This window comes from Triticum urartu, chromosome 3A (genome assembly GCF_056163025.1).
Source record: "Triticum urartu cultivar PI428250 chromosome 3A, HENAU_Tu73, whole genome shotgun sequence".
NCBI lineage: Eukaryota > Viridiplantae > Streptophyta > Magnoliopsida > Poales > Poaceae > Triticum > Triticum urartu.
In genome coordinates, this window is record NC_141875.1 from 115,705,956 (window position 1) to 115,731,965 (window position 26,010).

Sequence of the window (26,010 nt, forward strand, 5' to 3'; positions counted from 1 at the left end):
GTTTGACTACATCAACCGCGTTGTGAAACGCTTCCGCTTATGGTCTACGAGGGTATGTAGACATACTATCCCCCTCGTTGCTATGCATCTCCATGGAAAGATCGTTGCGCGTGCGTAGAATTTTTTTTGTTTTCCATGCAACATTCCCCAACAGCCTCGACGTAGTAGTAGGCATCCTCGGGATAGTAGTAGTACTTGTTGGTGGTAGCCTCTGGCTCTTGGGATCCGTCATCTGATCGTAGCAATCGGGAAACAAGTAGCAAAGCAACCGTGAGTACTTATCCAAAGTACTCGCAAGACTTACATCAGAACTATGCTAAGTATGCACCGGTATCAAAATAATGGGGCTATATCTTTGGACTGAAGCACGGAAATGCCAGAAGAGAAGGGAAAGCCTAGCCTATCAAAGACTAGCATCTTGAAGCATCTTGCAACATTAGAAGAGTGTAGATTAGCATAATATAAGTAGTAGCAAGTTGTATTAAAAACGCCCAGAGATCCTTCCTCGACTCCCTGTGAGGAAACAATTCTGGAGCAACCATATCCATTTTATGCCTTAGTATCCAGTTCTAGTTGTATCGATTGGGATACAACTTCGAGCGTATATTATCATGGACATGGCTATTCGATAAATTAAACTTTCCTGCAGTGGTGCACAAACTTACCGGACACACTCGGTTAACTCCGGCTGAACACACTTTCCTGGGTCATGCCCGGCCTCGGCCGATCGACACACCTTAGTCCTACCTAGGCTCAACAGAGAGGCCAGCATGCCGATATTCACCCTAAGCGCAGGGGTCCAAGTCCCATCTCCCTTTGCACTCCTGCATGTTGTTTGGACGGTCGGGATCAGTCATGGGAACCTCCTTATGCAAGGCAGGTGCTTACGCGGGCCACCCGGGCGCGTGTCGCTCAATCGCTGATGTCCAAAGAGCTTTCGGCTGATACATATGACGTAGAGTGCCCATACTTATTCCTGCGTGGTGGTTAGTGCGACAAGGCCAGAGGCCTACTAGGATCACATATCCAAACCTTTAGTGTCTTGGGAGCGCGCGGTAACATCAATGATCCACGATATGTGGTCCCGTCGCCCCGTCTCACGGACTTATGGCAAGGGCTAAGAATGCCCGACTGTGCCGCGTAGTTATCGCGCGTGTACCCTCCAGGTCAACCCGACTTCACATCACTCGTGGGTACCCCTTGAGGCCGACCCAATGTGACCATGTTTCTGTTCTAAAAGTCAACGTAACTATGTGTCCACAACACCAAAGGGGAATAGGAGGAATTACCCTCGATGGTTCCACTTGATGTAACCATCAAGGTGAAGTAGGAGGAATCACCTCCAGGTTCACACTTGAGGTGTTGCAGGACAGAGTCGTGTCGGGAGTGGTGAAGGAGGAATCACCCTCGATAGACCACGACCAATGAACTACACTAAGGGGGTGTTATACGAGGTATCACCGTCGGCACTTGATAGTAACTATGTAGTGTGGTACAACTAAGGGGGTGTGATGTGCTGTGTCGGGCCCTGGATGTCGATCACGTTGATCGAGTCACTGAACATAAAGCGAGGCCAATAGGGACAACGTGAGGGGGTCACTGATGGATCACTAACCAACCTATACTAAGTAGTTTAGGATAAGCAGGTAAGGTACAAAGCAGGTTACAAAATTAGGCTATGCAACAAAATAGGATCATACAAAAGCAGTAGCAATTATAATACAAACATAAGAGAGAAGGGAATGGGCGATATTGGAATGATCAAGGTGGTTTGCTTGCCTGGAAGCTTTGCTAAGAGTGTCTGAGCATCAGGGGTGTATTCGTAGTCGGCAGCGGCAGCAGTCTCGGTGTCTACCGGAGAGAAGAAGGAGAAGGAACAATAAATAGAATGGAAACAGATGCATCACTATGCGTGACATAGCAATATGAAGTGCTAGGGGTGATCTAACGCAGTACTACATGTTGCAGACGGAGAAGGAAAACACCTGGGAATATTTTCCCAGCATTAGGCATTTTTTGAACAGATGAAAGAGAGGGATGGTTCCATGTTCATCATCCTAGAGGCATGTGATAGATGAATGGATTGCATATTTAGATTCGTTGTATTTTTTGAGAAACTTGCATATATAAATTATTTTCATCTGAGTTACGGATTATTTTATATTAATTTTCAAAGTTTTAAACATTTCTGAAATTATTATTAGTTAAATTAATTAAAAATTTGAATTATCACGTCATCATGACATCAGCAGTCAACCAGCCAGTTGAGTGGTCAAACTGACGGTTGGGACCCACCTGTCATTGACAGCGGGGGTTAACAGCATTTAAAACTAATCTAAATTAGCTAATTAATCCACTGATCCCACACGTTAGTGTGTAATTAGGTTAAACTAATTAATTTAATTAATTAGCAGGGGGTAGGTGATGTCTACTACACAACCTTCTTCTTGCAGACGTTGTTGGGCCTCCAAGTGCAGAGGTCTGTGGGACAGTAGCAAATTTCCCTCAAGTGGATGACCTAAGGTTTATCAATCCGTAGGAGGCGTAGGATGAAGATGGTCTCTCTCAAGCAACCCTGCAACCAAATAACAAAGAGTCTCTTGTGTCCCCAACACACCCAATACAATGGTAAATTGTATAGGTGCACTAGTTCGGCGAAGAGATGGTGATACAAGTGGTATATGAATGGTAGATAATAGTTTTTGTAATCTGAAAATACAAAAACAGCAAGGTAACAAATGATAAAAGTGAGCATAAACGGTATTGCAATGATAGGAAACAAGGCCTAGGGTTCATACTTTCACTAGTGCAAGTCCTCTCAACAATAATAACATAATTGGATCACATACCTCAACATGCAACAAAGAGTCACTCCAAAGTCACTAATAGCGGAGAACAAACGAAGAGATTATGGTAGGGTACGAAACCACCTCAAAGTTATTCTTTCCAATCAATCCGTTGGGCTATTCCTATAAGTGTCACAAACAGCCCTAGAGTTCGTACTAGAATAACACCTTAAGACACAAATCAATCAAAACCCTAATGTCACCTAGATCCTCCAATGTCACCTCATGTATCCGTGGGCATGATTATACGATATGCATCACACAATCTCAGATTCATCTATTCAACCAACACATAGAACCTCAAAGAGTGCCCCAAAGTTCCTACCGGAGAATCACGACGAAAACGTGTGCCAGCCCCTATGCATAGGTACATGGGCGGAACCCGCAAGTTGATCACCAAAACATACATCAAGTGAATCACATGATATCCCATTGTCACCACAGATACGCACGGAAGACATACATCAAGTGTTCTCAAATCTTTAAAGACTCAATCCGATAAGATAACTTCAAAGGGGAAACTCAATCCATTACAAGAGAGTAGAGGGGGAAGAAAACATCATAAGATCCAACTATAATAGCAAAGCTCGCGATAAATCAAGATCGTGCCATATCAAGAACACGAGAGAGAGATCAACCACATAGCTACTGGTACATACCCTCAGCCCCGAGGGAGAACTACTCCCTCCTCGTCATGGAGAGCACCGGGATGATGAAGATGGCCACCGGAGAGGGATTCCCCCTCCGACAGGGTGCCGGAATGGGTCTAGATTGGCTTTCGGTGGCTACGGAGGCTTCTGGTGGCGGAACTCCTCATCTATTGTCTATTCTGGAAGTTTTAGGCTGCGTGAGTATATATGGGTGCAGGAAGTACGCCGGTGGAGATTCGGGGGCCCCACGAGGCAGGGGGCGTGCCCTAGGGGGGCGCCCCCTACCCTCGTGAGCACCTCCCTTGGCTCCTGACGTGGGGTCCAAGTCCATCCAGTAGCTTTCCTTCCAAAAATAACTTCTCCAGTTGATTTCGTTCCGTTTCGACTCCGTTTGATATTCCTTTTCTTCGAAACACTGAAATAGGCAAAAAAAACAACAATTCTGGGCTGGGCCTCTGGTTAATAGGTTAGTCCCCAAAATAATATAAAAGTGGATAATAAAGCCCAATATTGCCCAAAACAGTAGATAACATAGCATGGAGCAATCAAAAATTATAGATACGTTGGAGACGTATCAAGCATCCCCAAACTTAATTCCTACTCGTCCTCGAGTAGGTAAATGATAAAAACAGAATTTTTGATGCGGAGTGCTACTTGGCATAATTTCAATGTAATTCTTATTAATTGTGGCATGAATATTCAGATCCGAAAGATTCAAGACAAAAGTTCATATTGACATAAAAATGATAATACTTCAAGCATACTAACTAAGCAAATATGTCTTCTCAAAATAACATGGCCAAAGAAAGTTCATCCCTACAAAATCATATAGTTTAGTCATGCTCCATTTTTGTCACACAAGAATGATCTCATCATGCACAACCCCGATGACAAGCCAAGCAATTGTTTCATACTTTAGTAATCTCAAACCTATAAACTTTCACGCAATACATGAGCGCGAGCCATGGATATAGCACTATGAGTGGAATAGAATAATGAGGGGTTCTGTGAAGAAGACAAAAAGGAGAAAGTCTCACATCAACGAGGCTAATCAATGAGCTATGGAGATGCCCATCGATTGATGTTAATGTAAGGAGTAGGGATTGCCATGCAACGGATGCACTAGAGCTATAAATGTATGAAAGCTCAACAAAAGAAACTAAGTGGGTGTGCATCCAACTTGCTTGCTCACGAAGACCTAGGGCACTTGAGGAGGCCTGTTGTTGGAATATACAAGCCAAGTTCTATAATGAAAATTTCCTACTAGTATATGAAAGTGACAAAACAAGACACTCTCTATCATGAAGATCATGGTGCTACTTTGAAGCACAAGTGTGGCAAAGGATAGTAGCATTGTCCCTTCTCTCTTTTTCTCTCATTTTCATTTTTTGGGCCTTCTTTTTTTATGGCCTTTCTCTTTTTTTGGGCCTTCTCTTTTTTATGGCCTTTCTCTTTTTTTTATTCCTCACTTGGGACAATGCTCTAGAAAATGATGATCATCACACTTCTATTTATTTACAACTCAATGATTACAACTCGATACTAGAACAAGGTATGACTATATGATTGCCTCCGGCGGTGTACCGGGATATGCAATGAATCAAGAGTGACATGTATGAAAGAATTATGAATGGTGGCTTTGCCACAAATACTATGTCAACTACATGATCATGCTAAGCAATATGACAATGATGAATGTGTCATGATAAACGAAATGGTGGAAAGTTGCATGGCAATATATCTTGGAATGGCTATGGAAATGCCATAATAGGTAGGTATGGTGGCTGTTTTGAGGAAGATATAAGGAGGTTTATGTGTGACAGAGCGTATCATATCACGGGGTTTGGATGCATCGGCGAAGTTTGCACCAACTCTCAATGTGAGAAAGGGCAATGCATGGTACCGAAGAGGCTAGCAAGGATGGAAAGGTGAGAGTGCGTATAATCCATGGACTCAACATTAGTCATAAAGAACTCACATACTTATTGCAAAAATCTACAGGTCATCAAAAACCTCGGCACTACGCGCATGCTCCTAGGGGGATAGATTGGTAGGAAAAGACCATTGCTCGTCCCCGACCGCCACTCATAAGGAAGACAATCTTATAACACCTCATGTTTCAAATTTGTTACACAACGTTTACCATACGTGCATGCTACGAGACTTGCAAACTTCAACACAAGTATTTCTCAAATTCACAACTACTCAACTAGCACGACTTTGATATTATTACCTCCATATCTCAAAACAATCATCAAGCATCAAACTTCTCTTAGTATTCAACACACTCATAAGAAAGTTTTACTAATCTTGAATACCTAGCATATTAAGAATTTAAGAAAATTACCATGCTATTAAGACTCTCAAAATAATATAAGTGAAGCATGAGAGTTCATCTACTTCTTGCCACCATGCTCTAAAAGATATAAGTGAAGCACTAGAGCAAATGACAAACTACTCCGAAAGATATAAGTGAAGATTAATGAGTAGTCGAATAATTATGCAACTATGTGTAGACTCTATAACATTTAATAATTCTAGAACTTGATACTTTATTCAAACAGCAAGCAAAACAAAATAAAATGGCATTCTAAGAATAGCAAACATCATGTGAAGAAGCAAAAACTTAGGATCAACCGAAACTAACCGATAGTTGTTGAAGAAGAAAGGTGGGATGCCAACCGGGGCATCCCCAAGCTTAGATGCTCGAGACTTATTGAAATATTATCTTGGGATGTCTTGGACATCCCCAATCTCGAGCTTTTGTGTCTCCTTAATTCCTCTCATATCACGGTCTCCCTAAATCTCAAAAGCTTCATCCACAGAAAACTCAACAAGGACTAGTGAGATAAGTTAGCATAAACCATTGCAAAAACCTTATCATACTCTACTGTAGCAAATCACTAAAATTATTATTCAACATTGCATACTAAATGACTCTGCATATTTAATAGTCCTATCCTCAAATAGAATCATTAAATAAGCAAACATATGCAAAGAATGCAAACATAACAGCAATCTGCCTATACAGGACAGTTTGTAAAGAATGCAGCAACATCCATACTTCCCTAGCTCCAAAAATTATGAAAGAAAATTCCCACTATATTAAATTTATCAGAGCTTAATATGCAAAAGGTTTCAACATTTTATCACATTCTGAATTTTCTAGGGAATTATTGCAACAGCGGTGAACTTTCTGTTTTCAAACAGCAACATGAAGACTTGTAAAATAGGCATAGTAAAGGCTATCAATGCCACTTTTATTGAAATAAAAGGTGCAAAACAATGTTCTAAATAACAGCAAGCAAATCCTAACAAAATAAATTGACACTCCAAGCAAAACATATATCATGTGGTAAATAAAAATATAGCTCCAAGTAAAGTTACCGATGAACGAAGACGAAAGAGGGTATGCCTTCTGGGGCATCCCCAAGCTTAGGATTTTGGTTGTCCTTGAATATTACCTTGGGGAGGCTTGGGCGTCCCCAAGCTTAGGCTCTTGCCACTCCTTATTCCATAGTCCATTGAATCTTTACCCAAAACTAGAAAATTTCACAACACAAAACTTAAAGTAGAAAACTCGTAAGCTCTGTTAGCGAAAGAAAACAAAAGACCACTTCAAGTTACTGTAATGAACTCATTCTTTATTTATATTGGTGTTAAACCTACTGTATTCCAACTTCTCTATGGTTTATAAACTATTTTACTAGCCATAGATTCATCAAAATAAGCAAACAACACACAAAAACAGAATCTGTCAAAAACAGAATAGTCTGTAGTAATCTGTAACTAACGCAAACTTCTGGAACCTAAAAAATTCTAAAATAAATTTCTGGACCTGATTAATTTATCTATTAATCATCTAAAACAAGAATTAACTAAATAGAACTCTCCAAAAAATGGCAGCAATTCTCGTGAACCCTAAAGTTTCTGTTTTTTACAGCATGATCAACAAGACTTTCCCAAAGTTTTCCCAAAGGTTCTACTTGGCACAAACACTAATTAAAAGCATAAAACCACATCTAAGCAGAGGCTAGATGAATTATTTATTACTAAACAGGAGCAAAAAGCAAGGAACAAGAATAATATTAGGTTGCCTCCCAACAAGCACTATCGTTTAACACCCCTAGCTAGGCATGATGATTTCAATGATGCTCACATAAAGGATAAGAATTGTAACATAAAGAGAGCATCATGAAGAATATGACTAGCACATTTAAGTCTAACCCACTTCCTATGCATAGGGATTTTGTGAGAAAACAACTTGTGGGAACAAGAATCAACTTGCATAGGAAGGTAAAGCAAACATAACTTCAAAACTTTAAGCACATAGAGAGGAAACTTGATATTATTGCAATTCCTACAAGCATATATTCCTCCCTCATAATAATTTTCAGTAGCATAATGAATGAATTCAACAATATAACCAGCACATAAAGCATTCTTTTCATGATCTACAAGCATAGAAAATTTACTACTCTCCACATAAGCAAATTTCTTCTCATGAATAATAGTGGGAGCAAACTCAACAAAATAACTATCATGTGATTGAAAATTAAGATCAAGATGACAAGTTTCATGGTTATCATTGTTCTTTAAAGCATACGTGTCATCACAATAATCATCATATATAGGAGGCATACTTTCATCATAATAAATTTGCTCATCAAAACTTGGGGGACAAAAAATATCATCTTCATCAAACATAGCTTCCCCAAGCTTGTGGCTTTGCATATCATTAGCATCATGGATATTCAAGGAATTCATACTAACAACATTGCAATCATGCTCATCATTCAAATATTTAGTGCCAAACATTCTAATACATTCTTGTTCTAACACTTTGGCACAATTTTCCTTTCCATCATACTCACGAAAGATATTAAAAAGATGAAGCGTATGAAACAAACTCAATTCCATTTTTTTGTAGTTTTGTTTTATAAACTAAACTAGTGGTAAAACAAGAAACTAAAAGACTCGATTGCAAGATCTAAAGATATACCTTGAAGCACTAACCTCCCCGGCAACGTCGCCAGAAAAGAGCTTGATGTCTACTACACAACCTTCTTCTTGTAGACGTTGGTGGGCCTCCAAGTGCAGAGGTTTGTAGGACAGTAGCAAATTTCCCTCAAGTGGATGACCTAAGGTTTATCAATCCGTAGGAGGCATAGGATGAAGATGGTCTCTCTCAAGCAACCCTGCAACCAAATAACAAAGAGTCTCTTGTGTCCCCAACACACCCAATACAATGGTAAATTGTATAGGTGCACTAGTTCGGCGAAGAGACGGTGATACAAGTGGTATATGGATGGTAGATAATAGTTTTTGTAATCTGAAATTATAAAACAGCAAGGTAACGAATGATAAAAGTGAGTGTAAACGGTATTGCAATGATAGGAAACAAGGCCTAGGGTTCATACTTTCACTAGTGCAAGTCCTCTCAACAATAATAACATAATTGGATCACATAACTATCCCTCAACATGCAACAAAGAGTCACTCCAAAATCAACTGGAGAACAAACGAAGAGATTATGGTAGGGTACGAAACAACCTCAAAGTTATTCTTTCCAGTCAATCCATTGGGCTATTCCTATAAGTGTCACAAACAGCCCTAGAGTTCGTACTAGAATAACACCTTAAGACACAAATCAATCAAAACCCTAATGTCACCTAGATACTCCAATGTCACCTCAAGTATCCGTGGGAATGATTATACGATATGCATCACACAATCTCAGATTCATCTATTCAACCAACACATAGAACCTCAAAGAGTGCCCCAAAGTTCCTACCGGAGAATCACGACGAAAACATGTGCCAACCCCTATGCATAGGTTCATGGACGGAACCCGCAAGTTGATCACCAAAACATACATCAAGTGAATCACGTGATATCCCATTGTCACCACAGATACGCACGGCAAGACATACATGAAGTGTTCTCAAATCTTTAAAGGCTCAATCCAATAAGATAACTTCAAAGGGGAAACTCAATCCATTACAAGAGAGTAGAGGGGGGAGAAAACATCATAAGATCCAACTATAATAGCAAAGCTCGCGATACATCAAGATCGTGCCAAATCAAGAACACGAGAGAGAGAGATCAAACACATAGCTACTGGTACATACCCTCAGCCCCGAGGGAGAACTACTCCCTCCTCGTCATGGAGAGCACCGAGATGATGAAGATGGCCACCGGAGAGGGATTCCCCCTCCGGCTGGGTGCCGGAACGGGTCTAGATTGGCTTTCAGTGGATACGGAGGCTTCTGGCGGTGGAACTCCCGATCTATTGTCTGTTCTGGAAGTTTTAGGGTATGTGAGTATATATGGGTGCAGGAAGTACGTCGGTGGAGCTTTGGGGGCCCCATGAGGCAGGGGGCGCACCCTAGGGGGGGTGCCCCTACCCTCGTGAGCACCTCCCTTGGCTCCTGACGTGGGGTCCAAGTCCATCTGGTAGCTTTCCTTCCAAAAATAACTTCTCTAGTTGATTTTGTTCCGTTTCGACTCCGTTTGATATTCCTTTTCTTCGAAACACTGAAATAGGAAAAAAAACAGCAATTCTAGGCTGGGCCTCCGGTTAATAGGTTAGTCCCAAAAATAATATAAAAGTGGATAATAAAGCCCAATATTGCCCGAAACAGTAGATAACATAGCATGGAGCAACCAAAAATTATAGATACATTGGAGACGTATCAGTGGGCCCCATATGTCAGTTGTAGGGACCAGCCTAGTCAGTTGTGTTGACCGGGTCAACACTATCTAAGGGGCTCAGTGGCCCCCCTAGGCCCACCAGGCAGTGACCCTAGGGGTGGACCCGGCCGGCCACGTCGGCAGGGCACCGGAGAGGGGCTCCAGAGAGCCCAAAGCACGACACAAGGCGCGGGCTTGCAGTGGGTTTTCGCAGGGGGGTCTCCATGAAGGAAATATGGCCTAGAGGCAATAATAAAGTTGTTATTTTTATTTCCTTATATCATGATAAATGTTTATTATTCATGCTATAATTTTATTAACCGGAAACTTAGTACATGTGTGAATACATAGACAAACGGAGTGTCCCTAGTATGCCTCTACTTGACTAGCTCGTTAATCAAAGATGGTTAAGTTTCCTAGCCATAGACATGTGTTGTCATTTGATGAACGGTATCACATCATTAGAGAATGATGTGATGGACAAGACCCCGTTAGCTTAGCATAATGATGTTTAGTTTTTCTGCTATTGCTTTCTTCCTGACTTATACATGTTCCTATGACTATGAGATTATGCAACTCCCGAATACCGGAGGAACACCTTGTGTGCTATCAAACGTCACAACATAACTGGGTGATTACAAAGATGCTCTATAGGTGTGTCTGATGGTGTTTGTTGAGTTGGCATAGATCGAGATTAGGATTTGTCACTCAGTGTATCGGAGAGGTATCTCTGGGCCCTCTCGGCAATGCACATCACTATGAGCCTTGCAAGCGATGTGACAAATGAGATAATCATGGTATGATGCATTACATAATGAGTAAAGAGACTTGCCGGTGATAAGATTGAACTAGGTATGATGATACCGACAATCGAATCTCGGGCAAGTAACATACCAATACAAAGGGAACAATGTATGTTGTTATGCAGTTTGACCGATAAAGATCTTCATAGACTATGTAGGAACCAATATGAGCATCCAGGTTCCGCTATTGGTTATTGACCGGAGATGTGTCTCAGTCATGTCTACATAGTTCTCGAACCCGTAGGGTCCGCACACTTAACATTCGATGACGATTTGTATTATGAGTTTATGTGATTTGATGACCGAAGGTTGTTTGGAATCCTGAATGAGATCACGGACATGGCGAGGAGTCTCGAAATGGTCGAGACGTAAAGATTCATATATTGTAAGGTTATATTCGGACATCGGAATGCCTTGGGTCGTTTCGGATGAGTTTTGAAGTACCGGGGGTTACCGGACCCCCCCTGGGAAGTTATTGGGCCTCATGGGCCTAAAGGCGGAAGAGAAGAGGCAGGCCAAGGAGTGGCACCCCCCACCCTAGCCCAACCCGAATTGGACTAGGGCTAAGGGTGCCCCCCTTTCCTTCTCTTCTCCTACTCCTCCCCCCTTTCTCCTTGTGGAAGTAGGAAGGTGGCGAATCCTACTTTGAGTAGGACTCCCCCCTTGGGCGCGCCACCCTTGGTCGGCCTCCTCCTCCCTCCCCCCTTTATATACGTGGGAGGGGGGCACCCCATAGACACACAAGTTGATCTTTTAGCCGGTTGCGGTGCCCCCCTCCACAGTTACACACCTCGGTCATATCGTTGTAGTGCTTAGGAGAAGCCCTGCGCCGGTAACTTCATCATCACCGTCACCATGTCGTCATGCTGAGGAAACTCTCCCTCGGCCTCAACTGGATCAAGAGTTCGAGGGACGTCACCGAGCTGAACGTGTGCAGATCACGGAGGTGCCGTGCATTCGGTACTCGATCGATTGCATCGTGAAGACGTTCGACTACATCAATCGCGTTACTAAACTCTTCCTCTTTCGGTCTACAAGGGTATGTAGACACATTCTCCACTCTCGTCACTATGCATCTCCTGGATAGATCTTGCGTGATCATAGGTGAAAATTTTGAAATACTGCGTTCCCCAACAGTGGCATCCGAGCCAGATCTATGCGTAGATGTTTTATGCATGAGTAGAACACACAGAGTTGTGGGCAATAATAGTCAATCTTCTTACCAGCATGTCATACTGTTATTTGGCAGTATTGTTGGATGAAGTGGCCCAGATTGACATTACATGACCGCGTTCATGACACTGGTTCTACCGTCGTGCTTCGCACACAGGTGGCTAGTGGGTGTCTATTTCTCCAGCTTTAGTTGAATCGAGTTTGACTACGCCCGGTCCTTGTTGAAGGTTAAAACAGAACACTTGACGAAAAATCGTTGTGGCTGTGATGCGTAGGTAAGAACGGTTCTTGCTAGAAGCCCGTAGCAGCCATGTAAACATGCAACAACAAAGTAGAGGATGTCTAACTTGTTTTTGTAGGGCATGTTGTCATGTGATATGGTCAAGACGTGATGATATAAATTGTTGTATGAGATGATCATGTTTTGTAACCGTTATCGGCAACTGGCGGGAGCCATATGGTTGTCGCTTTATTGAATGAAATGCAACCACCATGTAATTGCTTTACTTTATCACTAAGAAGTAGCGATAGTCGTAGAAGCAATAGTTGGCGAGACGACAACGATGCTATGATGGAGATCAAGGTGTCAAGCCAGTGACGATGGTGATCATGATAGTGCTTTGGAGATGGAGATCAAAGGCACAAGATGATGATGGCCATATCATATCACTTATATTGATTGCATGTGATGTTTATCTTTTATACATCTTATTTTGCTTAGTACGTCGGTAGTATTATAAGATGATCTCTCACTAAATGTCAAGGTATAAGTGTTCTCCCTGATTATGCACCGTTTCTACAGTTTGTCATGCCGAGGCACCATGTGATGATTGGGTGTGATAAGCTCTACGTTAACATACAATGGGTGCAAGACAGTTTTGCACAAGCAGAATACTCAGGTTAAACTTGACGAGCCTAGCATATGCAGATATGGCCTCGGAACACTAAGACCAAAAGTTCGAGCGTGAATCATATAGTAGATATGATCAACATAGTGATTTTCACCATTGAAAACTACTCAATCTCACGTGATGATCGAACATGGTTTAGTTGATATGGATCACGTGATCATTTAGATGAATAAAGGGATGTCTATCTAAGTGGGAGTTCTTAAGTAATATGATTAATTGAACTTTAATTTATTATGAACTTAGTACCTGATCGTATTTTGCATGTTTGTGTTGTTGTAGATAAATGGCTCGTGCTACTGTTCCTTTGAATTTTAATGCGTTCCTAGAGAAAGCTAAGTTGAAAGACGATGGTAGCAACTACACGGACTAGGTCCGTAACTTGAGGATTATCCTCATTTTTGCATAGAAGAATTATGTCCTGGAAGCACCGCTTGGTGCAAAGCCCGCTGCAGGAGCAACTCCAGATGTTATGAACGTCTGGCAGAGCAAAGCTGATGACTACTCGATAGTTCAGTGTGCCATGCTTTACGGCTTAGAATCGGGACTTCAACAACGTTTTGAACATCATGGAGCATATGAGATGCTCCAGGAGTTGAAGTTAATATTTCCAGGAAATGCCTGGATTGAGAGATATGAAGTATCCAACAAGTTCTATAGTTGCAAGATGGAGGAGAATAGTTCTGTCAGTGAACATATACTCAGAATGTCTGGGTACCCCAAGCACTTGACTCAACTGGGAGTTAATCTTCCTGATGATAGTGTCATTGATAGAGTTCTTCAATCACTGCCACCAAGCTACAAAAGCTTCGTGATGAACTATAATATGCAAGGGATGGATAAGACAATTCCCGAGCTCTTCGCAATGCTAAAGGCTGCGGAGGTAGAAATCAAGAAGGAGCATCAAGTGTTGATGGTCAACAAGACCACTAGTTTCAATAAGAAGGGCAAAGGGAAGAAGGGAAACTTCAAGAAGAACGGCAATCAAGTTGCTGCTCAAGTGAAGAAGCCCAAGTCTGGACCTAAGCCTGAGACTGAGTGCTTCTACTGCGAAGGGACTGGTCCCTGGAAGCGGAACTGCTCCAAGTATTTGGCGGATAAGAAGGATGGCAAAGTGAAAGGTATATTTGATATACATGTTATTGATGTGTACCTTACTAATGCTCGCAGTAGCGCCTGGGTATTTGATACTGGTTCTGTTTCTCATATTTGCAACTCGAAACATGGGGTAGGGATTAGGCAAAGATTGGCTAAGGACGAGGTGACGATGCGCGTGGGAAATGGTTCCAAAGTCGGTGTGATCCCGGTCGGCACGCTACCTCTACATCTACCTTCGGGATTAATTTTAGACCTGAATAATTGTTATTTGGTGCCAGCGTTAAGCATGAACATTATATCTGGATCTTGTTTGATTAGAGACGGTTATTCATTTAAATCAGAGAATAATGGTTGTTCTATTTATATGAGTAATATCTTTTATGGTCATGCACCCTTAATGAGTTGTCTATTTTTATTGAACCTCGATAGTAGTGATACATTTATTCATAGTATTGATGCCAAAAGATACAAGATTAATAATGATAGTGCAACTTATTTGTAGCACTGCCGTTTAGGTCATATTGGTGTAAAGCGCATGAAGAAACTCCATGCTGATGGGCTTTTGGAATCACTTGATGCTTGCGAACCATGCCTCATGGACAAGATGACTAATACTTCGTTCGCCGGAACAATGGAACGAGCAACAGACTTATTGGAAATAATACATATTGATGTATGCGGTCCGATGAGTGTTGATGCTCGCGGCGGTTATCGTTATTTTCTAACCTTCATAGATGATTTGAGCATATATGGGTATATCTACTTGATGAAACATAAGTCTGAAACATTTGAAAAGTTCAAAGAATTCCAGAGTGAAGTGGAAAATCATCATAACAAGAAAATTAAGTTTCTACGATCTGATCGTGGAGGTGAATATTTGAGTTATGAGTTTGGTCTTCATTTGAAACAATGCGGAATAGTTTCGCAACTCACGCCACCTGGAACACCACAACGTAATGGTGTGTCCGAATGTCGCAACCGCACTTTATTAGATATGGTGCGATATATGGTGTCTCTTACTGATTTACCTCAATCGTTTTGGGGTTATGCTTTAGAGACGGCTGCATTCACATTAAATAGGGCACCATCAAAATCCGTTGAGACGACACCATATGAACTGTGGTTTGGCAAGAAACCCAAGTTGTCGTTTCTTAAAGTTTGGGGCTGCGATGCTTGTGTGAAAAAGCTTCAACCTGATAAGCTCGAACCCAAATCGGAGAAATATGTCTTCATAGGATACCCAAAGAAGACTGTTGGGTACACCTTCTATCACAGATCCGAAGGCAAGATATTTGTTGCTAAGAATGGATCCTTTCTAGAGAAGGAGTTTCTCTTGAAAGAAGTGAGTGGGAGGAAAGTAGAACTTGATGAAGTAACTGTACCTTCTGCCTTATTGGAAAGTAGTTCATCAAAGAAATCAGTTTCGGTGATTCCTACACCAATTAGTGAGGAAGCTAATGATGATGATCATGAAACTTTTGATCAAGTTACTACCAAACCTCGTAGGTCAACCAGAGTAAGATCCGCACCAGAGTGGTACGGCAATCTTGTTCTAGAGGTCATGTTACTTGACCATGACGGACCTACGAACTATGAGGAAGTGATGATGAGCCCAGATTCCGCAAAATGGCTAGAGGCCATGAAATCTGAGATGGGATCCATGTATGAGAACAAAGTATGGACTTTGGTTGACTTTCCCGATGATCAGCAAGCCATTGAGAATGAATGGATCTTCAAGAAGAAGACTGACGCTGACGGTAATATTACTGTCTACAAAGCTCAACTTGTTGCGAAAGGTTTTCGACAAGTTCAAGGAATTGATGTAATGCCCCGAGGCCGAGGCGCCAGGTGTCTTCTAGTTATTCGTTGTCGTTGCCATGTCATTTGCTTGCGTGTTGCATTTTATCATGTCATCATGTGCATTGCATCATGATGTTTTCAAAACTTGCATCCGTCTGGGTTTCCCCAGTTTCGTCCGTTGTCCGTTGTGAGCCTAGACACACTTGCATGCGCCCGCGGCACGTCCGAAATATTATTTTATAAGTGGCCAGAAATATGTTCTCGGAATGGGATGAAAGTTGGCGTGTTGTGTTGTTATGTTGTTAGTAGGTCGCCTGCCAAGTTTCATCGCATTCGGAGTCCGTTTGATGCCCCAACGGATAAATATAGCGGCAATAGTAGCCGGTCTTTTCGTCAGACATTTTCGGTCTCCGGAAACCGTGCCGGGCTGCATCTCTCCCCTCTCCTCTCAGACTAACCCTCCTACATAGCCCACAAACCACACGTAGTTCCCCTCTCCGTCCAGAGCCGTCGGATCGCGATCAGAGGCTTCGAAACGGTCCAAAATCCCCCTAACCCTAAACCTGCCCTATATAACACCCCCCTCCCTTCCATTTTTGGCAGCAGACAACTCCCTCCTCAAAATCAGCGCCACCGCCCTCATTTTTTGCACCAGCAAAACCCCTCTCCGCCACTTGTTGCCGCCCAAATCATCAGCGCTGCCACTCACCTCCGTTTCCGCTGCGCCGGCCACCTCGTCCCTGCCACTTGGCGCGTAGCCATTGGCTGCGTGGCCACCCCGCACCGCCCGTGGCCAATCGGGTAAGGCCACGTCGCCCTCTCAGCCCCCACAACCGCCGGGGCCCTGGGAGCCCATCTGAGGCCCGCCCGAGCCCATCCGGGGCCCGAGCGCCGCTCCGCCCGATCTGCTCCACCGCCTTCGTCCCGAGCAGATCCCGCTTCGACCTCGCCGGACTTCACCCGTGCCACCACCTACCAAGCTCCCCGCCGGCCCCGTCTTGCCGCGTCATCACCGGATCCGGGCCTTTCCCTCATCGGATCCGCCTCTCTCCATCCCCGCTGCTCCCTGTGCCGCAACCGGAGAAGCTCCGGCGCCCCGCGACATGCGACCCTGAAGCCGGCCACTGCTACCACCGAGTCCGCCGTGTCGTTGCCAGATTTCACCCGCGTCGCCGCCCGGAGCTCCTCGCCTACCACCTGCTTCAGATCCGCCGTCCCCGGCGATCCCCTGCCTCTCCACCGCCCGCCATCGCCATGGGTCGCCGCCGGCGGCCCTGCCATGGCCTCACTCGACCTCCTGTCGCGGGAGACGGTGAGCGCCCGCCTCCACCCTACGTGGGCCACGTATTGTGCGAGGCCCAGCAACCAGCCTCCTATAGCCCAGCTCCACCTCAGGGCGATTTGGCCCAAGGTGAGCAGATCCCCCTCAACGCTCGTGCTCCTGTTGTGGCCCATTCCAGCAGAATTCGGCCCGTTATGGGTTTTTCCTATTCTAGCGATTTTGTCTTTTTTTCCCAGAGACGGCAGTTTTGCAGTTTAGTCCCTCTAGATCATGCATTTCATATCTCACAAACTATGCATCATATGTAAATAAATTATATATCTAACTTGCTTAGAATTTTGTCTAGTTTCATAATTTGCAACTTTCATCTATGTTTAAAATGTTTAAACTGCTGTTTGCTTTAATTAGCACCTATGCATGCTAAAATGCTTTATTTCATAACTAATTAACCGTAGCTCCGAACTTAACAAACTTTATATGTATATGGGGTGGAAAAATGCCTAGTTTAACATGGTGCTATCATTTTGCATGTTTAATAACTCTAAAATTGTGTTTAGGGCAGAACAGTACCAAACCTAAAATATGCACATGAGGATTTTCCGAACTTGTTTGCTTGTTGTTCCGGCCTCATTTAAACTTGCCTAGATAGGTAGTTTTATTATGCTTCACCTCTTGCCATGTTAATCAACATTTAATATTGTTGGGTGCATAAACAAGATCGAACTAAATAACTTGAATGTGGTGTTCCATCAATATGCAACTCGTTGCATATTGAACTCCATTTAACTTGTAGTTTTGTTTGTGCACTTTGCCATGCCATGCCTCATTAAACCGGTCATGCATCATACTTGGTTGTGCATCATGCCATGCTTATGTGATGGTTGTTTATTATGTTGTTTTCTTCTTTTCGGTGTTGCTTCTTCGGGTTAGTTCCGATAACGTCGCATTTGTGAGGATCCGTTCGACTACGTCCGTTTATCTTCTTCATGGACTCGTTCTTCTTCCTTGCGGGATCTCAGGCAAGATGACCATACCCTCGAAATCACTTCTATCTTTGCTTGCTAGTTGCTCTCTCTATTGCTATGCCGCGCTACCTACCACTTGCCTTATCATGCCTCCCATATTGCCATGTCAAGCCTCTAACCCACCATTCCTAGCAAACCGTTGTTTGGCTATGTTACCGCTTTGCTCAGCCCCTCTTACAGCGTTACTACTTGCAGGTGAAGATGAAGTTTGTTCCATGTTGGAACATGGATATGTTGGGATATCACAATATCTCTTATTTATATTAATGCATCTATATACTTGGTAAAGGGTGGAAGGCTCGGCCTTATGCCTGGTGTTTTGTTCCACTCTTGCCGCCCTAGTTTCCGTCATACCGGTGTTATGTTCCTTGATTTTGCATTCCTTACGCAGTTGGGTGTTATGGGAACCCCTTGACAGTTCTCTTTGAATAAAACTCCTCCAGCAAGGCCCAACCTTGGTTTTACATTTCCCTAACAACCTATTGCCCTTCCCTTGGGTCGGCCAACCAGAGGGTCATCTTTATTTTAACCCCCCGGGCCAGTGCTTCTCTAAGTGTTGGTCCGAACCGGGCAGCCTGCGGGGCCACCTCAGGGCAACTTGAGGGCTAGTTTTACTCGTAGCTTGACCTATCCGGTGTGTCCTGAGAACGAGATATGTGCGACTCCTATCGGGATGTCGACACATCGGGCGGCTTTGCTGGTCTTGTTTTACCATTGTTGAAATGTCTTGTAACCGGGATTTCGAGTCTGATCGGGTCTTCCTGGGAGAAGGAATATCCTTCGTTGACCATGAGAGCTTGTGATGGGCTAAGTTGGGACACCCCTGCAGGGTTTGAACTTTCGAAAGCCGTGCCCGCGGTTATGGGCAGATGGGAATTTGTTAATGTCCGGTTGTAGAGAACTTGACACTTAACTTAATTAAAATGCATCAACCGCGTGTGTGGCCATGAATGTCTCTTTCCGGCGGAGTCCGGGAAGTGAACACGGTTCTCGTGTTATGCTTGAACGTAAGTAGTTTCAGGATCACTTCTTGATCATTTCTAGCTTCTCGACCGCTGCATGGCTTCTCTTCTCGCTCTTATTTGCGTATGTTAGCCACCATATATGCTAGTGCTTGCTGCAGCTCCACCTCACTACCCCTTTCCTACCCATAAGCTTAAATAGTCTTGATCTCGCGGGTGTGAGATTGCTGAGTCTCGTGGCTCACAGATACTTCCAAACAGTTGCTAGTGCCGATGATACCAGTGCAGGCGACACAACCGAGCTCAAGTGGGATCTCAATGAAGAACTTGTTCGTTGTGTTGTTTCATTTCCTGTTGATCAGTAGTGGAGCCCAGTTGGTACGATCGGGCATCTAGCATTTGGGGTTTTCTTATTTTATTTTGGTTCTGTAGTCGGACCTTTGATTGTATTCTGGATGATGTATGTTTAACTTGTATCTGTGTGAAGTGGCGATTGTAAGCCAACTCTTTATCCCTTTCTTATTCAGTACACGGGATGTGTAAAGATTATACCTCTTGCGACATGCCTACCATGCGGCTATGCCTCTAAGTCGTGCCCCGACACGTGGGAGATATAGTCGCGTTGTGGGTGTTACAGTTGACTACGTTGAGACTTTCTCACCAGAAGTAATGCTTAAGTCTGTCTGAATCATGTTAGCAATTGCCGAATTTTATGATTATGAAATTTGGCAAATGGATGTCAAAACGGCATTCCTTAATGGATATCTTAAAGAAGACTTGTATACGATTCAACCAGAAGGTTTTGTCAATCCAAAAGGTGCTAACAAAGTGTTCAAGCTCCAGTGATCCATTTATGGACTGGTGCAAGCCTCTCGGAGTTGGAATATACGCTTTGATAGTGTGATCAAAGCATATGGTTTTATACAGACTTTTGGAGAAGTCTGTATTTACAAGAAAGTGAGTGGGAGCTCTGTAGAATTTCTTATATTATATGTGGATGACATATTATTGATTGGAAATGATACTGAATTTCTGAATAACATAAAAGGATACTTGAATGTAGATATATTGGGCATCAAGATCTATAGATATAGTTGCTTATATATTGGGCATCAAGATCTATAGATATAGATCAAGACGCTTAATTGGACTTTCACAAAGCACATACCTTGATAAAGTTTTGAAGAAGTTCAAAATGGATCAGTCAAAGAAAGGCTTCTTGCCTGTGTTACAAGGTGTGAAGTTGAGCCAGACACAATGCCCGACCCCTTCATAAGATAGAGAGAAAATGAAAGTCATTCCCTATCCCTCAGCCATAGGTTCTATCATGTATGCAATGATGTGTACCAGACCTGATGTGTGCCTTGCTATTAGTTTAGCATGGAGGTACCAAAGTACTCCAGGAGTGGATGACTAGACAGCGGTCAAGAACATCCTAAAATACCTGAAAAGGACTAATGATATGTTTCTCGTTTATGGAGGTGACAAATAGCTCGTCGTAAATGGTTACGTCGATGCAAGATTTGACACAAACCGGATACGTATTTTTATTGAATGGTGGAGCTGTCAGTTGGTGCAGTTATAAGAAGAGTGTCGTGGCAGGATCTACGTGTGAAGCGGAATACATAGCTGCTTTGGAAGCAGCAAATGAAGGAGTTTGGATGAAGGAGTTCATATCCGATCTAGGTGTAATACCTAGTGCATCGGGTCCAATGAAAATATTTTGTGGCAATACTGGTGCAATTGCCTTGGCAAAGGAATCCACAAGAGAACCAAGCACATCAAGAGACGCTTCAATTCCATCCGCGATCAAGTCAAGGAGGGAGACATAGAGATTTGCAAGATACATATGGATCTGAATATTGCAGACCCGTTGACCAAGCCTCTCTCATGAGCAAAACATGATCAGAACCAAGACTCCATGGGTGTTAGAATCATTACTATGCAATCTAGATTATTGACTCTAGTGCAAGTAGGAGACTGAAGGAAATATGCCCTAGTGGAAATAATAAAGTTGTTATTTATATTTCCTTATATCATGATAAATGTTTATTATTCCTGCTATAATTGTATTAACCAGAAACTTAGTACATGTGTGAATACATAGACAAACAGAGTGTCCCTAGTATGCCTCTACTTGACTAGCTCGTTAATCAAAGATGGTTAAGTTTCCTAGCCATAGACATGTGTTGTCATTTGATGAATGGGATCACATCATTAGAGAATGATGTGATGGACAAGACCCATCCATTAGCTTAGCATAATGATCGTTTAGTTTTCCTGCTATTGCTTTCTTCATAACTTATACATGTTCCTATGACTATTAGATTATGCAACTCCCGAATACCAGAGGAACACCTTGTGTGCTATCAAACGTCACAACGTAACTGGGTGATTATAAAGTTGCTCTACAGGTGTCTCTGATGGTGTTTGTTGAGTTTACATAGATCGAGATTAGGATTTGTCACTCCGTGTATCGGAGAGGTATCTCTAGGCCCTCTCGGTAATGCACATCACTATGAGCCTTGCAAGCAATGTGACTAATGAGTTAATCACGGGATGATGCATTACGGAACGAGTAAAGAGACTTCCCGGTGACGATATTGAACTAGGTAGGATGATACCGACGACCGAATCTTGGGCTAGTAACACACATATGACAAAGGGAACAACGTATGTTGTTATGCGGTTTGACTGACAAAGATCTTCGTAGAATATGTAGGAACCAATATGAGCATCCAGGTTCCGCTATTGGTTATTGACCGGAGATGTGTCTCGGTCATGTCTACATAGTTCTCGAACCCGTAGGGTCCGCACTTAACATTCGATGATGATTTGTATTATGAGTTTATGTGATTTGATGACCGAAGGTTGTTCGGAGTCCCAGATAAGATCACGAATGTGACAAGGAGTCTCGAAATGGTCGATACATAAAGATTCATATATTGAAAGGTTACATTCGGACACCGGAATGGTTCAGATCGTTTCGGACTACCGGGGGTTACCGGACCCCCCCCCCCCCCCCGGAAGTTATTGGGCCTCATGGGCCTAAAGGTGCAAGAGAAGAGGCAGGCTAAGGAGTGAACCCCCCTAGCCCTAACCGAATTGGAATAGGGCTAAGTGGGCTGGCTCCCCCTTTCCTTCTCTTCTGCTACTCCTTCCCCCTTCTCCTTGTGGACGTAGGAAAGGGGGGCGAATCATACTTGCAGTAGGACTCCCCCCTTGGGCGCGCCACCGTTGGCCGGCCTCCTCCTCCCTCCCCCTTTATATACATGGGAGGGGGGCACCCCATTGACACACAAGAGTATCTTTTAGCCATGTGCGGTGCCCCCCTCCACAGTTACACACCTTGGTCATATCGTTGTAGTGCTTAGGCAAAGCCCTGCGCCAGTAACTTCATCATCACCGTAACCACGCCGTCGTGCTGACGAAACTCTCCCTCGGCCTCAACTGGATCAAGAGTTAGAAGGACGTCACCGAGCTAAACATGTGCAGATCACGGAGGTGCCGTGCGTTCCGTACTTGATCGGTTGGATCGTGAAGACGTTCGACTACATCAACTGCGTTACTAAACGCTTCCACTTTCGGTCTGTGAGGGTATGTAGACACACTCTCCCCTCTCGTTGCTATGCATCTCCTAGATAGATCTTGTGTGATCGTAGGTGAAATGTTTTAAATACTGTGTTCCCCAACACTCCGGACCCACGGCTAGGCTCTAGGGCAGCTAGCGCTCTCGCGCATCTAGCAGTGGGGATGGCGCGGGCTGAAGCGGCCGGAAATGGCACCGGCGATGAGGTGGGGCGGCGGTCGTGTTCGGGGGATGGTGGCGATCGAGCTACGGGTGACTAGGGGGCACGAGCGTGTGTGCTATGTGCTCCTGGGAGCACTAGGAGCATAGAGGTGAGCTCTGGCGATGCCAACGACGGTTGTGGCTGTGTCGGGGGAGCTCCACGGCGGTGGTATGGGCACGGCATCGCAGTGGGGTGGCTATGGCGTAGAAGAGGCCAGGGGGAGAGGGAGGAGGTGCGTGTGCTCACTGGGTGGCACACAGTGGCCAGCTTAGTAGCAACTGGGTAGTGTTCAAAGTCGGAGGCGACAGCGGCGACCCGAGGAAGACGATGACCCAAGGTGGTTGCAGTGGTATTCCCCGGCGTCTGCTGGCTCGGTGGAGAGGCCTGCTTGACGAAGGCGGGGCTAGGGGACACGTTGGAGCAGTGCAGGGCTGACGGTGGCCATGACGGGGTGAGGTGGGCGTCGATGAGCACGTTCGGGAGGGAAGATCTATTGGGAGGGGCAAGGCGGAGAGGTGAGACCTGGGGGAAGCGGGTGGATGAGTGGATGAGACCGGGGCAACCTTATCCACGGCGGGCCATCGGCAGCGAGGGAGATCCGGTGGCGACTGCTCCATGTAGCAGTGTGCGCCACGAGAACAGGAAGGAGGGGTGTCCGGTGCGGGGAGATGGGCCGGCTGGGCCGGCCTGGCTGGCTGAGGCCCAAGGTGCAGGTTTTTTTCCTTTTTTCCTATTTTCCTTTTTCTTATTATTCTTTTCTGATTTCTTTTTATTTTCTTTTTATTTTAGTTTTATAAAATATAAACCTAGCACCTAAAATAGTGTTTTAACTTAGGCACCGCCACATTTAGTTTGGCACCAAAATAAAATAGTTTAGAATTTTTATAATTTAAAAAGAAATTAAATTATTATTTTAGCCACTATTTTTTTACTTTAGGGCAATTAAACACTTTACAAAAATGTTGTTCACCACCATAATTACTTATGTAATATTTGCCAGATGATGAACATTTTAGTTTTCATGTTTGTGAATTTTTGTATTTCACTTATTAATTGAGTTTGAATTCACATGGAATTTCAAATGATATATTGATTAAAGGTGACTAAGCACCGTTTTAGCAAAATGATTAGCTTAACCTCTGAGGTTATTGTAGCTCATTTGTACAAGGGTGTTACAACTCTCCTCCTCTAAAAGAAATTCTCATCCCGATAATTAAGAGGTAGAAGGGAAAAGATCAGGATATTCCGCCCGAAGATTATCCTCGCATTCCCAAGTGGCTTCATCTTGAGAATGATTTGACCACTGCTCTTTGAGGAACTTGGTAACCTTCTAGCGGGTTCGGCGTTCAGCTTGTTCAAGAATGTGAATCGGATACTCTTTGTATGTGAGATTATCTTGCACTTCAATCAATTCTGAATCCACTTCACGCTCCGGATCCTTGAAGCATCGACGAAGTTGTGACACGTGGAAGATGTCATGGACATGAGAGAATTGAGGTGGTAACTCCAATTAATAAGTCACCAGTCCACGACGGGCGAGAATGCGGAAGGGCCAATGTAGTGAGGAGCTAGCTTACCTTTAACTCTGAACTGATGAGTGCCTCTCAAAGGAGTGGCATGCAAATAAGCTTGTTCACCTGGTTGATAAGTTGAACCCCAGTGTTTACGATCATAATTGCTCTTCTGGCGAGACTGGGCCGCCTTGAGATTATCCCGAACAATGCGGACTTGCTCTTCAGCTTGTTGGATAGTGTCTGGACCAAAGAGCATCTGTTCCCCAGTTTCTGACCAATTCATAGCGGTCTGACACTTACGTCCATAAAGAACCTCGAAGGCGGCCATCTTCAACCTAGCTTGATAGCTGTTGTTATAAGAGAATTCAGCATACGGGAGAGATTCTTCTCACTTCTTGTAGAAAGAGATAACACAAGCCCTAAGCATGTCTTCAAGAATTTGATTGACTCGCTCGACTTGGCCTTGGGATTGGGGATGATAAGCAGTGCTCCATGTTATATGAGTTCCCATTGCCTCTTGGAAACTATCCCAGAACTTAGAAGTGAATATACTCCCACGGTGTGAACTGATCTCCTTCGGAATGCCATGGAGTGCCACAACTCTGGAGATATACATGTTTGCTAATTGACTAGCAGTGATTGTCTCCTTAACTGGCCGAAAGTGTGTGACTTTTGAGAATTGGTCGATGACGACAAAGATAACATTGTTGCCTTTTTGTGACTTGGGAAGGCCAGTGACGAAGTCCATCTGAATCTTATCCCATTTCCACTTAGGGATAGGGAGAGGTGATAACCCACGAGTATAGGGGATCACAAACAATTTTCGAGGGTAGAGTATTCAACCCAAATTTATTGATTCGACACAGGGGGAGCCAAAGAATATTCTCAGGTATTAGCAGCTGAGTGGTCAACTCAACCACACCTGAAAGACTTAATATCTGCAGCAAAGTATTTAGTAGCAAAGTAGTGTGGAAGTAGCAGTAACGTTAGCAAAAGTAACAGTAGCAGTTTTGTAGCAATCGTAACAGTGGCAACGGAAAAGAAACTTAGCAAAGATCAATATGTGAAGAGCTCATAGGCAATGGATCAATGATGGATAATTATGTCGGATGCGATTCTTCATGCAACAGTTATAACATAGGGTTACAAAAAACTTTTGGGTTACCACATACTAATATCTCTACAACCCTAGCGTCAGCGAACCTTAAGTGTGTAGACCCTACGGGTTCGGGACACATGCAGACATGACCGAGACGACTCTCCGGTCAATAACCAACAGCAGGATCTGGATACCCATGTTGGCTCCCGCATGTTCCACGATGATCTCATCGGATGAACCACGATGTCAATGATTCAATCAATCCCGTATTCAATTCCCTTTGTCAATCGGTACGTTACTTGCCCGAGATTCGATCGTCGATATCCCAATACCTCATTCAATCTCATCACCGGCAAGTCACTTTAC